Source organism: Macaca nemestrina, chromosome X (assembly GCF_043159975.1).
Source record: "Macaca nemestrina isolate mMacNem1 chromosome X, mMacNem.hap1, whole genome shotgun sequence".
Taxonomy (NCBI): Eukaryota; Metazoa; Chordata; class Mammalia; order Primates; family Cercopithecidae; genus Macaca; species Macaca nemestrina.
Genome location: NC_092145.1, coordinates 101892792 through 101910563, shown reverse-complemented (window position 1 = coordinate 101910563; position 17772 = coordinate 101892792).

Sequence of the window (17772 nt, the reverse complement as noted above, 5' to 3'; positions counted from 1 at the left end):
TTCATCTCACAGAGTTACATCTGTACTTCGTGGATCTCTTTGCTAGACTTATTTCTGTGGAATCTGAGAACAGATATTTCGGATGCCTTTTAATACTATGTGGCCAAAGGAAATATCCTCCGATAACAAAGAGAAAGAAGCTTTCTGAGAAACTTCTTTTTTTTCTGTGAAATCATCTCACAGAGTTACAGCTTTCCCCTCAAGAAGCCTTTCGCTAAGACAGTTCTTGTGGAATTGGCAAAGTGATATTTGGAAGCCCATAGAGGGCTAAGGTGAAAAAGGAAATATCCTCAGATGAACTCTGGAAAGAAGCTTTCTGAGAAACTGCTCTGTGATGTGTGACTTCCACTCAACGAGTTACATCTGTATTTCGTGGATCTCTTTGCTAGCCTTATTTCTGTGGAATCTGAGAACAGACATTTCGGATTCCCTCGAAGACTATAGGGCCAAAGGAAGTATCCTCCGATAACAAAGAGAAAGAAGCTTTCTGAGAAACTTCTTTGTGTTCTGTGAAATCATCTCACACAGTTACAGCTTTCCCCTCAAGAACCTTTGGCTAAGACAGTTCTTGTGGAATTGGGAAAGTGATATTTGGAAGCCCAAAGAGGGCTATGGTGAAAAAGGAAATATCCTCAGATTAAATCCGGAAAGAAGCTTTCTGAGAAACTGCTAAGTGTTCTGTTAATTCATCTCACAGAGTTACATCTGTATTTCGTGGATCTCTTTGCTAGCATTTTTTCTGTGGAATCTGAGAAAAGGTATTTCGGATCCCTTTGAAGACTCTAGGGAAAAAGGAAATATCCTCCGATAAGAAAGAGAAAGAAGTTTTCTGAGAAACTTCTTTGTGTTCTGTGAAATAATCTCACAGAGATACAGCTTTCCCCTCAAGAAGCCTTTCGCTAAGACAGTTCTTGTGGAATTGGCAAAGTGATATTTCGAAGACCACAGAGGGCTACGGTAAAAAGGAAATATCCTGAGATGAAATCTGGAAAGAAGCTTTCTGAGATACTGCTCTGTGATGTGTCACTTCCACTCACAGAGTTACATCTGTATTTCGTGGATCTCTTTGCTAGCCTTTTTTCTGTTCAATCTGAGAACAGATATTTCGGATCCCTTTGAAGACTATAGGGCCAAAGGAAATATCCTCCGATAACTAAGAGAAAGAAGCTTTCTGAGAAACTTCTTTGTGTTCTGTGAAATCAACTCACAGAGTTACAGCTTTCCGCTCAAGAAGACTTTCGCTAAGACAGTTCTTGTGGAGTGAGCAAAGTGATATTTTGAAGCCCATCGAGGGCTATGGTGAAAAAGGAAATATCCTCAGATGAAATCTGGAAAGAAGCTTTCTGAGAATCTGCTTAGTGTTGTGTTAATTCATCTAACAGAGTTACAACTGTATTTAGTGGATCACTTTGCTAGCCTTATTTCTGTGGAATCTGAGAACAGACATTTCGGATCCCTTTGATGACTCTAGGGCCAAAGGAAATATCCTCCGATAACAAAGAGAAAGAAGCTTTCTGAGAAACTTCTTTGTGTTCTGTGAAATCATCTCACAGAGTTACAGCTTTCCTCTCAAAGAGCCTTTCGCTAAGACAGTTGTTGTGTAATTGGCAAAGTGATATTTGGAAGCCCATAGTGGGCTATGTTTAAAAAGGAAATATCCTCAGATAAAATCTGGAAAGAAGCTTTCTGAGAAACTGCTCTGTGATGTGTGACTTCCACTCACAGAGTTACATCTGCATTTCGTGGATCTCTTTGCTAGTCTTATTTCTGTGTAATCTGAGAACAGATATTTCGGATCCCTTTGAAGACTATAGGTCCAAAGGAAATATCCTCTGATAACAAAGAGAAAGAAGCTTTCTGAGAAACTTCTTTGTGTTCTGTGAAATCATCTCACAGAGTTACAACTGTCCCCTCAGGAAGCCTCTCGCTAAGACAGTTCTTGTGTAATGGGCAAAGTGATATTTGGAAGCCCTTAGAGGGCTATGGTGAAAAAGGAAATATCCTCAGATGACATACGGAAAGATGCTTTCTGAGAAACTGCTTAGTGTTCTGTTAATTCATCTCACAGAGTTACATCTGTATTTCGTGGATCTCTTTGCTAGCCTTATTTCAGTGGAATCTGAGAACAGATATTTCGGATCCCTTTGAAGACTATAGGGCCAAAGGAAATATCCTCCGATAACAAAGAGAAAGAAGCTTTCTGAGAAACTTCCTTGTGTTCTGTGAAATCATCTCACAGAGTTACAGCTTTCCCCTCAAGAAGCCTTTCGCTATGACAGTTCTTGTGGAATTGGCAAAGTGATATTTGGAAGCCCATAGAGGGCTATGGTGAAAAAGGAAATATCCTCAGATGAAATCCGGAAAGAAGCTTTGTGAGAAACTGCTTATTGTTCTGTTAATTCATCTCACAGAGTTACATCTGTATTTCGTGGATCTCTATGCTAGCCTTATTTCTGTGGGATCTGGGAACAGATATTTCGGATCCCTTTGAAGACTATAGGGCCAAAGGAAATATGCTCCAATAACAAAGAGAAAGAAGCTTTCTGAGAAACTTCTTTGTGTTCTGTGAAATCATGTCACAGAGATACAGCTTTCCCCCCAGGAAGCATTTCGCTAAGACAGTTCTTGTGGAATTGGCAAAGTGATATTTGGAAGCCCATAGAGGGCTAAGGTGAAAAAGGAAATATCCTCAGATGAAATCTGGAAAGAAGCTTTCTGAGAATCTGCTTAGTGTTTTTTTAATTCATATAACAGAGTTACATCTGTATTTAGTGGATCTCTTTGCTAGCCTTATTTCTGTGGAATCTGAGTACAGATATTTCGGATCCCTTTGAAGACTCTAGGGCCAAAGGAAATATCCTCCGATAACAAAGAGAAAGAAGCTTTCTGACAAACTTCTTTGTGTTCTGTGAAATCTTCTCACAGAATTACAGCTTTCCCCTCAAGAAGCCTTTCGCTAAGACAGTTCTTGTGGAATTCGCAAAGTGATATTTGGAAGCCCATAAGGGCTATGGTGAAAAAGGAAATATTCTCAGATGAAATCTGGAAAGAAGCTTTCTGAGAAACTCCTCTGTGATGTGTCACTTCCACTCACAGAGTTACAACTGTATTTCGTGGATCTCTTTGCTAGCCTTATATCTGTGGAATCTGAGAACAGATATTTCGGATCCCTTTGAAGACTATGGGGCCAAAGGAAATATCCTCCGATAAGAAAGAGAAAGAAGTTTTCTGATAAACTTCTTTGTATTCTGTGAAATCATCTCACAGAATTACATCTTTCCCCTCAAGAAGCCTTTCGCTAAGACAGTTCTTGTGGAATTGGCAAGGTGATATTTGGAAGCCCATAGAGGGCTATGGTGAAAAAGGAAATATCCTCAGATGAAATCTGGAAAGAAACTTTCTGAGAAACTGCTCTGTGATGTGGGACTTCCACTCACAGAGTTACATCTGTATTTCGTGGATCTCTTTGCTAGCCTTCTTTCTGTGGAATCAGAGAACAGATATTTCGGATCCCTTTGAAGACTATAGGGCCAAAGGAAATATCCTCTGATAACAAAGAGAAAGAAGCTTTCTGAGAAACGTCTTTGTATTCTGTGAAATCATCTCACAGAGTTACAACTTTCACCTCAAGAAGCCTTTTCTAAGACAGTTCTTGTGGAATTGGCAAAGTGATATTTGGAAGCCCGTAGAGGGCTATGGTGAAAAAGGAAATATCCTCAGATGACATCCGGAAAGATGCTTTCTGAGAAACTGCTTAGTGTTCTGTTAATTCATCTCACAGAGTTACATCTGTATTTCGTGGATCTCTTTGCTAGCCTTATTTCTGTGGAATCTGAGAACAGATATTTCGGATCCCTTTGAAGACAATAGGGCCAAAGGAACTATCCTCCAATAACAAAGAGAAAGAAGCTTTCTGAGAAACTTCTTTGTGTTCTGTGAAATCATCTCACACAGTTACAGCTTTCCCCTCAAGAAGACTTTCGCTATGATAGTTCTTGTGGAATTGGCAAAGTGATATTTGGAAGGCCATAGAGGGGTATGGTGAAAAAGGAAATATCCTCAGATGAAATCCGGAAAGAAGCTTTGTGAGAAACTGCTTATTGTTCTGTTAATTCATCTCACATAGTTACATCTGTATTTCGTGGATCTCTTTGCTAGCCTTATTTCTGTGGGATCTGAGAACAGATATTTCGGATCCCTTTGAAGACTGTAGGGCCAAAGGAAATATCCTCCGATAACAAAGAGAAAGAAGCTTTCTGAGAAACTTCTTTGTGTTCTGTGAAATCATCTCACAGAGTTACAGCTTTCCCCTCAAGAAGCCTTTCGCTAAGACAGTCCTTGTGGAATTGGCATAGTGATATTTGGAAGCTCATGGAGGGCTAAGGTGAAAAAGGTAATATCCTCAGATGAAATCTGGAAAGAAGCTTTCTGAGAAACTGCTCTGTGATGTGTGACTTCCACTCAACGAGTTACATCTGTATTTCGGGGATCTCGTTGCTAGCCTTATTTCTGTGGAATCTGAGAACAGATATTTCGGATCCCTTTAATACTATATGGCTAAAGGAAATATCCTCCGATAACAAAGAGAAAGAAGCTTTCTGAGAAACTTCTTTGTGTTCTCTGAAATCATCTCACAGAGTTACAGCGTTCCCCTCAAGAAGCCTTTCGCTAAGACAGTTGTTGTGGAATAGGCAAAGTGATATTTGGAAGCCCATAGAGGGCTATGATGAAAAAGGAAATATACTCAGATGAAATCTGGAAAGAAGCTTTCTGAGAAACTGCTCTGTGATGTGTGACTTCAACTCACAGAGTTACATCTGTATTTCGTGGCTCTCTTTGCTAGCCTTATTTCTGTGTGATATGAGAACAGATATTTCGGATCCCTTTGAAGACTATAGGGCCAAAGGAATTATCCCCCTATAACAAAGAGAAAGAAGCTTTCTGAGAAACTTCTTTGTGTTCTGTGAAATCATGTCACAGAGTTACAGCTTTCCCCTCAAAAAGCCTTTCGCTAAGACAGTTCTTGTGGAATTGGCAAAGTGATATTTGGAAGCTCATAGAGGGCTATGGTGAAAAAGGAAATATCCTCAGAGGAAATCCGGAAAGAAGCTTTCTGAGAAACTGCTTAGTGTTCTGTTAATTCATCTCACAGAGTTACATCTGTATGTCGTGGATCTCTTTGCTAGCCTTATTTCTGTGGAATCTGAGAACAGATATTTCGGATCCCTTTTAATACTATATGGCCAAAGGAAATATCCTCCGATAACAAAGAGAAAGAAGCTTTCTGAGAAACTTCTTTGTGTTCTGTGAAATCATCTCACAGAGATACAGCTTTCCCCTCAAGAAGCCTTTCGCTAAGACAGTTCTTTTGGAAATGGCAAAGTGATATTTGGAAGACCATAGAGGGCTACGGTAAAAAGGAAATATCCTGAGATGAAATCTGGAAAGAAGCTTTCTGAGAAACTGCTCTGTGATGTGTCACTTCCACTCACAGAGTTACATCTGTATTTCGTGGATCTCTTTGCTAGACTTTTTTCTGTGCAATCTGAGAACAGATATTTCGGATCCCTTTGAAGACTATAGGGCCAAAGGAGTTTTCCCCGGATAACAAAGAGAAAGAAGCTTTCTGAGAAACTTCTTTGTGTTCTGTGAAATCATGTCACAGAGTTACAGCTTTCCCCTCAAAAAGGCTTTCGCTGGGACAGTTCTTGTGGAATTGGCAAAGTTATATTTGGAAGCCCATAGAGGGCTACGGTGAAAAAGGAAATATCCTCAGATGAAATCCGGAAAGAAGCTTTCAGAGAAACTGCTTAGTGTTCTGTTAATTCATCTCACAGAGTTACATCTGTGTTTCCTGGATCTCTTTGCTAGCCTTATTTCTGTGGAATCTGAGAACAGATATTTCGGATCCCTTTGAAGCCTATAGGGCCAAAGGAAATATCCTACGAAAACAAAGAGAAAGAAGCTTTCTGAGAAATTTCTTTGTGTTCTGTGAAATCATCTCGCAGAGTTACAGCCCTCCCCTCAAAGAGCCTTTCGTTAAGACAGTTCTTGTGGAATTGGCAAAGTGATATTTGGAAGCCCATAGTGGGCTATGGTTAAAAAGGAAATATCCTCAGATGAAATCTGCAAAGAAGCTTTCTCAGAAACTGCTCTGTGATGTGTCACTTCCATTCACAGAGTTACAACTGTATTTCGTGGATCTCTTTGCTAGCCTTATATCTGTGGAATCTGAGAACAGATATTTCGGATCCCTTTGAAGACTATAGGGCCAAAGCAAATATCCTCCGATAACAAAGAGAAAGAAACTTTCTGAGAAACTTCTCTGTATTCTCTGAAATCATCTCACAGAGTTACAGCTTTCCCCTCAAGAAGCCTTTCGCGAAGACAGTTCTTGAGGTATTGGCAAAGTGATATTTGGAAGCCCATAGAGGGCTATGGTGAAAAAGGAAATATCCTCAGATGAAATCTGGAAAGAAACTTTCTGAGAAACTGCTCTGTGATGTGTCACTTCCACTAACAGTGTTACATCAATATTTCGTGGATCTCTTTTCTATTCTTTTTTCTGTGGATTCTGAGAACAGATATTTCGGATCCCTTTGAAGACTATAGGGCCAAAGGAAGTATCGTCCGATAACAAAGAGGAAGAAGCTTTCTGAGAAACTTCTTAGTGTTCTCTGAAATCATCTCACAGAGATACAGCTTTCCCCTCAAGAAGCCTTTCGCTAAGACAGTTCTTGTGGAATTGGCAAAGTGATATTTGGAAGCCCATAGAGGGCTATGGTGAAAAAGCAAATATCCTCAGATGAAATCTGGAAAGAAGCTTTCTGAGAAACTGCTCTGTGATGTGTCACTTCCACTAACAGTGTTACATCAGTATTTCGTGGATCTGTTTGCTATCCTTTTTTTCTGTGGATTCTGAGAACAGATATTTCGGATCCCTTTGAAGACTATAGGGCCAAAGGAAATATCCTCCGATAACAAAGAGAAAGAAGCTTTCTGAGAAACTTCTTTGTGTTCTGTGAAATCATCTCACAGAGTTACAGCTTTCCCCTCAAGAAGCCTTTCGCTAAGACAGTTCTTGTGGAATTGGCAAAGTGATATTTGGAAGCCCATAGAGGGCTATGGTGAAAAAGGAAATATCTTCACATGAAATCCGGAAAGAAGCTTTCTGAGAAATTGCTTAGTGTTCTGTTAATTCATCTCACAGAGTTACATCTGTATTTCGTGGATCTCTTTGCTAGCCTTTTTTCTGTGGGATCTGAGAACAGGTATTTCGGATCCCTTTGAAGACTCTAGGGCCTAAGGAAATATCCTCTGATAACAAAGAGAAAGAAGCTTTCTGAGAAACTTCTTTGTGTTCTGTGAAATCATCTCACAGAGATACAGCCTCCCGCTCAAGAAGCCTTTCGCTAAGACAGTTCTTGTGGAATTGGCAAAGTGATATTTGGGAGCCCATAGAGGGCTATGGTGAAAAAGGAAATATCCTCAGATGAAATCTGGAAAGAAGCTTTCTGAGAAACTGCTCTGTGATGTGTCACTTACACTAACCGTGTTACATCAGTATTTCGTGGATCTCTTTGCTATCCTTTTTTCTGTGGATCCTGAGATCAGATATATCGGATCCCTTTGAAGACTATAGGGCCAAACGAAATATCCTCTGATAACAAAGAGAAAGAAGCTTTCTGAGAAACTTCTTTGTGTTCTGTGAAATCATCTCACAAAGTTACAACGTTCACCTCAAGAAGCCATTCGCTAAGACAGTTCTTTTTGAATTGGCAAAGTGATATTTGGAAGCCCATAGAGGGCTAAGGTGAAAAAGGAAATATCCTCAGATGACATCTGGAAAGATGCTTTCTGATAAACTGCTTAGTGTTCTGTTAATTCATCTCACAGAGCTACATCTGTATTTCGTGGATCTCTTTGCTAGCCTTATTTCTGTGGGATCTGAGAACAGATATTTCGGATCCCTTTGAAGACTCTAGGGCCAAAGGAAATATCCTCCGATAACAAAGAGAAAGAAGCTTTCTGAGAAACGCCTTTGTGTTCTGTGAAATCATCTCACAGAGGTACAGCTTTCCCCTCAAGAAGCCTTTCACTAAGACAGTTCTTGTGGAATTGGCAAAGTGATATTTGGAAGCCCATAGAGGGCTAAGGTGAAAAAGGAAATATCCTCAGATGAAATCTGGAAAGAAGCTTTCTGACAAACTGCTCTGTGATGTGTGACTTCCACTCACAGAGTTACATCTGTATTTCGTGGATCTCTTTGCTAGCCTTATTTCTCTGGATCTGAGAATAGATATTTCGGATCCCTTTGAAGACTATAGGGCCAAAGGAAATATCCTCCGATAACAAAGAGAAAGAAGCTTTCTGAGAAACTTCTTTGTGTTCTGTGAAATCATCTCACAGAGTTACAGCTTTCCCCTCAAGAAGCCGTTCGCTATGACAGTTCTTGTGGAATTGGCAAAGTGATATTTGGAAGCCCATAGAGGGCTATGGTGAAAAAGGAAATATCCTCAGATGAAATCCGGAAAGAAGCTTTCTGAGAAACTGCTTAGTGTTCTGTTAATTCATCTCACAGAGTTACATCTGTATTTCGTGGATCTCTTAGCTAGCTTTATTTCTGTGGAATCTGAGAACAGATATCTAGGATCCCTTTTAGTACTATATGGCCAAAGAAATATCCTCCGATAACAAAGAGAAAGAAGCTTTCTGAGAAACTTCTTTGTGTTCTGTGAAATCATCTCACCGGGATACAGCTTTGCCCTCAAGAAGCCTTTCGCTAAGACAGTTCTTGTGGAATTGGCAAAGTGATATTTGGAAGACCATAGAGGGCTAAGGTAAAAAGGAAATATCCTTAGATGAAATGTGGAAAGAAGCTTTCTGAGAAACTGCTCTGTGATGTGTCACTTCCACTCACAGAGTTACATCTGTATTTCGTGGATCTCTTTGCTAGACTTTTTTCTGTGCAATCTGAGAAGAGATATTTCGGATCCCTTTGAAGACTCTAGGGCCAAAGGAAATATCCTCCGATAACAAAGAGAAAAAAACTTTCTGAGAAACTTCTTTGAGTTCTGTGAAATCATCTCACAGAGTTACAGCTTTCCCCTGAAGAAGACTTTCGCTAAGACAGTTCTTGTGGAATTCGCAAAGTGATATTTGGAAGCCCATAGAGGGCTATGTTGAAAAAGGAAATATCCTCAGATGAAATCTGGAAAGAAACTTTCTGAGAAACTGCTCTGTGATGTGTGACTTCCACTCACAGAGTTACATCTGCATTTCGTGGATCTCTTTGCTAGCCTTCTTTCTGTGGAATCTGAGAACAGATATTTCGGATCCCTTTGAAGACTATAGGGCCAAAGGAAATATCCTCTGATAACAAAGAGAAAGAAGCTTTCTGAGAAACTTCTTTGTGCTCTGTGAAATCATCTCACAGAGTTACAGCTTTCCCCTCAAGAAGCCTTTCGCTAAGACAGTTCTTGTGGAATAGGCAAAGTGATATTTGGAAGCCCATAGAGGGCTATGTTGAAAAAGGAAATATCCTCAGATGACATACGGAAACATGCTTTCTGAGAAACTGCTTAGTGTTCTGTTAATTCATCTCACAGAGGTACATCTGTATTTCCTGGATCTCTTTGCTAGCCTTATTTCTGTGGGATCTGAGAACAGATATTTCGGATCCCTTTGAAGACTATAGGGCCTAAGGAAATATCCTCCGATAACAAAGAGAAAGAAGCTTTCTGATAAACTTCTTTGTGTTCTGTGAAATCATGTCACAGAGTTACAGCTTTCCCCCCAAGAAGCATTTCGCTAAGACAGTTCTTGTGGAATTGGCAAAGTGATATTTGGAAGCCCATAGAGGGCTATGTTGAAAAAGGAAATATCCTTAGATGAAATCTGGAAAGAAGCTTTCTGAGAAACTGCTCTGTGATGTGTCACTTCCACTAACAGTGTTACATCTGTATTTCGTGGATCTCTTTGCTATCCTTTTTTCTGTGGATTCTGAGAACAGATATTTCGAATCCCTTTGAAGACTATAGGGACAAAGGAAGTATCCTCCGATAACAAAGAGAAAGAAGCTTTCTGAGAAACTTCTTTGTATTCTGTGAAATCATCTCACAGAGTTACAGCTTTCCCCTCAAGAAGCCTTTCGCTAAGACAGTTCTTGTGGAATTGTCAAAGTGATATTTGGAAGCCCTTAGAGGGCTATGGTGAAAAAGGAAATATCATCAGATGAAATCTGGAAAGAAACTTTCTGAGAAACTGCTCTGTGATGTGGGACTTCCACTCACAGAGTTACATCTGTATTTCGTGGATCTCTTTGCTAGCCTTCTTTCTGTGGAATCTGAGAACAGATATTTAGGATCCCTTTGAAGACTATAGGGCCAAAGGAAATATCCTCCGCTAACAAAGAGAAAGAAGCTTTCTGAGAAACTTCTTTGTATTCTGTGAAATCATCTCACAGGGTTACAACTTTCACCTCAAGAAGTCTTTCGCTAAGACAGTTTTTGTGGAATTGGCAAAGTGATATTTGGAATCCCATAGAGGGCTATGGTGAAAAAGGAAATATCCTCAGATGAAATCCGGAAAGAAGCTTTCTGAGAAACTGCTTAGTGTTCTGCTAATTCATCTCACAGAGTTACATCTGTATTTCGTGGATCTCTTTGCTAGCCTTTTTTCTGTGGGATATGAGAACAGATATTTCGGATCCCTTTTAGTACTATATGGCCAAAGGAAATATCCTCCGATAACAAAGAGAAAGAAGCTTTCTGAGAAACTTCTTTGTGTTCTGTGAAATCATCTCACAGAGATACAGCTTTCCCCTCAAGAAGCCTTTCGCTAAGACAGTTCTTGTGGAATTGGCAAAGTGATATTTGGAAGACCATAGAGGGCTAGGGTAAAAAGGAAATATCCTGAGATGAAATCTGGAAAGAAGCTTTCTGAGAAACTGCTCTGTGATGTGTCACTTCCACTCACAGAGTTACATCTGTATTTCGTGGATCTCTTTGCTAGATTTTTTTCTGTGCAATCTGAGAACAGATATTTCGGATCCCTTTGAAGACTATAGGGCCAAAGGAAATATCCTCCGATAACAAAGAGAAAGAAATTTTCTGAGAAACTTCTTTGTGTTCTGTGAAATCATCTCACAGAGTTACAGCTTTCCGCTCAAGAAGACTTTCGCTAAGACAATTCTTGTGGAATTAGAAAAGTCATATTTGGAAGCCCATCGAGGGCTATGGTGAAAAAGGAAATATCCTCAGATGAAATCTGGAAAGAAGCTTTCTGAGAATCTGCTTAGTGTTGTGTTAATTCATCTCACAGAGTTACATTTGTATTTAGTGGATCTCTTTGCTAGCCTTATTTCTGTGGAATCTGAGAACAGACATTGCGGATCCCTTTGAAGACTCTAGGCCCAAAGGAAATATCCTCCGATAACAAAGAGAAAGAAGCTTTCTGAGAAACTTCTTTGTGTTCTGTGAAATCATCTCACAGAGTTACAGCTTTCCCCTCAAAGAGCCTTTCGCTAAGACAGTTCTTGTGGAATTGGCAAAGTGATATTTGGAAGCCCATAGTGGCCTATGGTTAAAAAGGAAATATCCTCAGATGAAATCTGGAAAGAAGCTTTTTGAGAAACTGCTCTGTGATGTGTCACTTCCACTCACAGAGTTACAACTGCATTTCGTGGATCTCTTTGCTACCCTTATATCTGTGGAATCTGAGAACAGATATTTCGGATCCCTTTGAAGACTATAGGGCCAAAGGAAATATCCTCTGATAACAAAGAGAAAGAAGCTTTTTGAGAAACTTCTTTGTGTGCTGTGAAATCATGTCACAGAGTTACAGCTTTCCCCTCAAAAAGCCTTTCGCTAAGACAGTTCTTGTGGAATTTGCAAAGTGATATTTGGAAGCCCATAGAGGGCTATGGTGAAAAAGGAAATATCCTCAGATGAAATCCGGAAAGAAGCTTTCTGAGAAACTGCTTAGTGTTCTGTTAATTCATCTCACAGAGTTACATCTGTATTTCGTGGATCTCTTAGCTAGCTTTATTTCTGTGGAATCTGAGAACAGATATTTCGGATCCCTTTTAGTACTATATGGCCAAAGGAAATATCCTCCGATAACAAAGAGAAAGGAGCTTTCTGAGAAACTTCTTTGTGTTCTGTGAAATCATCTCACAGAGATACAGCTTTCCCCTCAAGAAGCCTTTTGCTAAGACAGTTCTTGTGGAATTGGCAAAGTGATATTTGGGAGCCCATAGAGGGCTATGGTGAAAAAGGAAATATCCTCAGATGAAATCTGGAAAGAAGCTTTCTGAGAAACTGCTCTATGATGTGTCACTTCCACAAACAGTGCTACATCAGTATTTCGTGGATCTTTTTGCTATCCTTTTTTCTGTGGATCCTGAGAACAGATATTTCGGATCCCTTTGAAGACTATAGGGCCAAACGAAATATCCTCTGATAACAAAGAGAAAGAAGCTTTCTGAGAAACTTCTTTGTGTTCTGTGAAATCATCTCACAGAGTTACAACTTTCACCTCAAGAAGCCATTCGCTAAGACAGTTCTTGTGGAATTGGCAAAGTGATATTTGGAAGCCCATAGAGGGCTAAGTTGAAAAAGGAAATATCCTCAGATGACATCTGGAAAGATGCTTTCTGAGAAACTGCTTATTGTTCTGTTAATTCATCTCACGGAGTTACATCTGTATTTCGTGGATCTCTTTGCTAGCCTTATTTCTGTGGGATCTGAGAACAGATATTTCGGATCCCTTTGATGACTCTAGGGCCAAAGGAAATATCCTCCGATAACAAAGAGAAAGAAGCTTTCTGAGAAACGCCTTTGTGTTCTGTGAAATCATCTCACAGAGGTACAGCTTTCCCCTCAAGAAGCCTTTCGCTAAGACAGTTCTTGTGGAATTGGCAAAGTGATATTTGGAAGCCCATAGAGGGCTAAGGTGAAAAAGGAAATATCCTCAGATGAAATCTGGAAAGAAGCTTTCTGAGAAACTGCTCTGTGATGTGTGACTTCCACTCACAGAGTTACATCTGTATTTCGTGGATCTCTTTGCTAGCCTTATTTCTCTGGATCTGAGAATAGATATTTCGGATCCCTTTGAAGACTATAGGGCCAAAGGAATTATCCCCCGATAACAAAGAGAAGGAAGCTTTTTGAGAAACTTCTTTGTGTTCTGTGAAATCATGTCACAGAGTTACAGCTTTCCCCTCAAAAAGCCTTTCGCTAAGACAGTTCTTGTGGAATTGGCAAAGTGATATTTGGAAGCCCATAGAGGGCTATGGTGAAAAAGGAAATATCCTCTGATGAAATCCGGAAAGAAGCTTTCTGAGAAACTGCTTAGTGTTCTGTTAATTCATCTCACAGAGTTACATCTGTATTTCGTGGATCTCTTAGCTAGCTTTATTTCTGTGGAATCTGAGAACAGATATTTCGGATCCCTTTTAGTACTATATGGCCAAAGGTAATATCCTCCGATAACAAAGAGAAAGAAGCTTTCTGAGAAACTTCTTTGTGTTCTGTGAAATCATCTCACAGAGATACAGCTTTCCCCTCAAGAAGCCTTTCGCTAAGACAGTTCTTGTGGAATTGGCAAAGTGATATTTGGGAGCCCATAGAGGGCTATGGTGAAAAAGGAAATATCCTCAGATGAAATCTGGAAAGAAGCTTTCTGAGAAACTGCTCTATGATGTGTCACTTCCACAAACAGTGTTACATCAGTATTTCGTGGATCTCTTTGCTATCCTTTTTTCTGTGGATCCTGAGAACAGATATTTCGGATCCCTTTAAAGACTATAGGGCCAAACGAAATATCCTCTGATAACAAAGAGAAAGAAGCTTTCTGAGAAACTTCTTTGTGTTCTGTGAAATCATCTCACAGAGTTACAACTTTCACCTAAAGAAGCCATTCGCTAAGACAGTTCTTGTGGAATTGGCAAAGTGATATTTGGAAGCCCATAGAGGGCTAAGGTGAAAAAGGAAATATCCTCAGATGACATCTGGAAAGATGCTTTCTGAGAAACTGCTTATTGTTCTGTTAATTCATCTCACAGAGTTACATCTGTATTTCGTGGATCTCTTTGCTAGCCTTATTTCTGTGGGATCTGAGAACAGATATTTCGGATCCCTTTGAAGACTCTAGGGCCAAAGGAAATATCCTCCGATAACAAAGAGAAAGAAGCTTTCTGAGAAACGCCTTTGTGTTCTGTGAAATCATCTCACAGAGGTACAGCTTTCCCCTCAAGAAGCCTTTCGCTAAGACAGTTCTTGTGGAATTGGCAAAGTGATATTTGGAAGCCCATAGAGGGCTAAGGTGAAAAAGGAAATATCCTCAGATGAAATCTGGAAAGAAGCTTTCTGAGAAACTGCTCTGTGATGTGTGACTTCCACTCACAGAGTTACATCTGTATTTCGTGGATCTCTTTGCTAGCCTTATTTCTCTGGATCTGAGAATAGATATTTCGGATCCCTTTGAAGACTATAGGGCCAAAGGAATTATCCCCCGATAACAAAGAGAAGGAAGCTTTTTGAGAAACTTCTTTGTGTTCTGTGAAATCATGTCACAGAGTTACAGCTTTCCCCTCAAAAAGCCTTTCGCTAAGACAGTTCTTGTGGAATTGGCAAAGTGATATTTGGAAGCCCATAGAGGGCTATGGTGAAAAAGGAAATATCCTCTGATGAAATCCGGAAAGAAGCTTTCTGAGAAACTGCTTAGTGTTCTGTTAATTCATCTCACAGAGTTACATCTGTATTTCGTGGATCTCTTAGCTAGCTTTATTTCTGTGGAATCTGAGAACAGATATTTCGGATCCCTTTTAGTACTATATGGCCAAAGGTAATATCCTCCGATAACAAAGAGAAAGAAGCTTTCTGAGAAACTTCTTTGTGTTCTGTGAAATCATCTCACAGAGATACAGCTTTCCCCTCAAGAAGCCTTTCGCTAAGACAGTTCTTGTGGAATTGGCAAAGTGATATTTGGGAGCCCATAGAGGGCTATGGTGAAAAAGGAAATATCCTCAGATGAAATCTGGAAAGAAGCTTTCTGAGAAACTGCTCTATGATGTGTCACTTCCACAAACAGTGTTACATCAGTATTTCGTGGATCTCTTTGCTATCCTTTTTTCTGTGGATCCTGAGAACAGATATTTCGGATCCCTTTAAAGACTATAGGGCCAAACGAAATATCCTCTGATAACAAAGAGAAAGAAGCTTTCTGAGAAACTTCTTTGTGTTCTGTGAAATCATCTCACAGAGTTACAACTTTCACCTAAAGAAGCCATTCGCTAAGACAGTTCTTGTGGAATTGGCAAAGTGATATTTGGAAGCCCATAGAGGGCTAAGGTGAAAAAGGAAATATCCTCAGATGACATCTGGAAAGATGCTTTCTGAGAAACTGCTTATTGTTCTGTTAATTCATCTCACAGAGTTACATCTGTATTTCGTGGATCTCTTTGCTAGCCTTATTTCTGTGGGATCTGAGAACAGATATTTCGGATCCCTTTGAAGACTCTAGGGCCAAAGGAAATATCCTCCGATAACAAAGAGAAAGAAGCTTTCTGAGAAACGCCTTTGTGTTCTGTGAAATCATCTCACAGAGGTACAGCTTTCCCCTCAAGAAGCCTTTCGCTAAGACAGTTCTTGTGGAATTGGCAAAGTGATATTTGGAAGCCCATAGAGGGCTAAGGTGAAAAAGGAAATATCCTCAGATGAAATCTGGAAAGAAGCTTTCTGAGAAACTGCTCTGTGATGTGTGACTTCCACTCACAGAGTTACATCTGTATTTCGTGGATCTCTTTGCTAGCCTTATTTCTCTGGATCTGAGAATAGATATTTCGGATCCCTTTGAAGACTATAGGGCCAAAGGAATTAACCCCCGATAACAAAGAGAAGGAAGCTTTTTGAGAAACTTCTTTGTGTTCTGTGAAATCATCTCACAGGGATACAGCTTTGTCCTCAAGAAGCCTTTCGCTAAGACAGTTCTTGTGGAATTGGCAAAGTGATATTTGGAAGACCATAGAGGGCTACGATAAAAAGGAAATATCCTTAGATGAAATCTGGAAAGAAGCTTTCTGAGAAACTGCTCTGTGATGTGTCACATCCACTCACAGATATACATCTGTATTTCGTGGATCTCTTTGCTAGACTTTTTTCTGTGCAATCTGAGAACAGATATTTCGGATCCCTTTGAAGACTATAGGGCCAAAGGAAATATCCTCCGATAACAAAGAGAAAGAAACTTTCTGAGAAACTTCTTTGTGTTCTGTGAAATCATCTCACAGAGTTACAGCTTTCCCCTCCAGAAGCCTTTCGCTAAGACAGTTCTTGTGGAATGGGCAAAGTGATATTTGGAAGCCCATAGAGGGCTATGGTCAAAAAGAAAATATCCTCAGATGACATACGGAAGGATGCTTTCTGAGAAACTGCTTAGTGTTCTGTTAATTCATCTCACAGAGTTACATCTGTATTTCGTGGATCTCTTTGCTAGCCTTATTTCTGTGGGATCTGAGAACAGATATTTCGGATCCCTTTGAAGACTATAGGGCCAAAGGAAATATCCTCCGATAACAAAGAGAAAGAAGCTTTCTGAGAAACTTCTTTGTGTTCTGTGAAATCATCTCACAGAGTTACAGCTTTCCCCCCAAGAAGCATTTCGCTAAGACAGTTCTTGTGGAATTGGCAAAGTGATATTTGGAAACCCATAGACGGCTAAGGTGAAAAAGGAAATATCCTCAGATGAAATCTGGAAAGAAGCTTTCTGAGAAACTGCTCTGTGATGTGTGACTTCCACTCAACTAGTTACACCTGTATTTCGTGGATCTCTTTGCTAGCCTTATTTCTGTGGAATCTGAGAACAGATATTTCGGATCCCTTTGAAGACTATAGGGCCAAAGAAAATATCCTTCGATAACAGAGAGAAAGAAGCTTTCTGAGAAACTTCTTTGTGTTCTGCGCAATCATCTCACAGAGTTACAGCTTTCCCCTCAAGAAGCCTTTCGCTAAGACAGTTCTTGTGGAATTGGCAAACTGATATTTGGAAGCCCATAGAGGGCTATGGTGAAAAAGGAAAAATCCTCAGATGAAATCCGGAAAGAAGCTTTCTGAGAAACTGCTTAGTGTTCTGTTAATTCAACTCACAGAGTTACATCTGTATTTCGTGGATCTCTTTGCTAGCCTTTTTTCTGTGGGATATGAGAACAGGTATTTCGGATCCCTTTGAAGACTCTAGGGCCAAAGGAAATATCCTCCGATAACAAAGAGAAGGAGGCTTTCTGAGAAACTTCTTTGTGTTCTGTGAAATAATCTCACAGAGATACAGCTTTCCCTTACAGAAGCCTTTCACTAAGACAGTTCTTGTGGAATTGGCAAAGTCATATTTGGAAGCCCATAGAGGGCTATGGTGAAAAAGGAAATATCCTCAGATGAAATCTGGAAAGAAGCTTTCTGAGAAACTGCTCTGTGATGTTTGACTTCCACTCACAGAGTTACATCTGTATTTCGTGGATCTCTTTGCTAGCCTTATTTCTGTGGAATCTCAGAACAGATATTTTGGATCCCTTTGAAGCCTATAGGGACAAAGGAAATATCCTCCGAAAACAAAGAGAAAGAAGCTTTCTGAGAAATTTCTTTGTGTTCTGTGAAATCATCTCACAGAGTTACAACTTTCCCCTCAAAGAGCCTTTCGCTAAGAGAGTTCTTGTGGAATTGGCAAAGTGATATTTGGAAGCCCATAGTGGGCTATGGTTAAAAAGGAAATATCCTC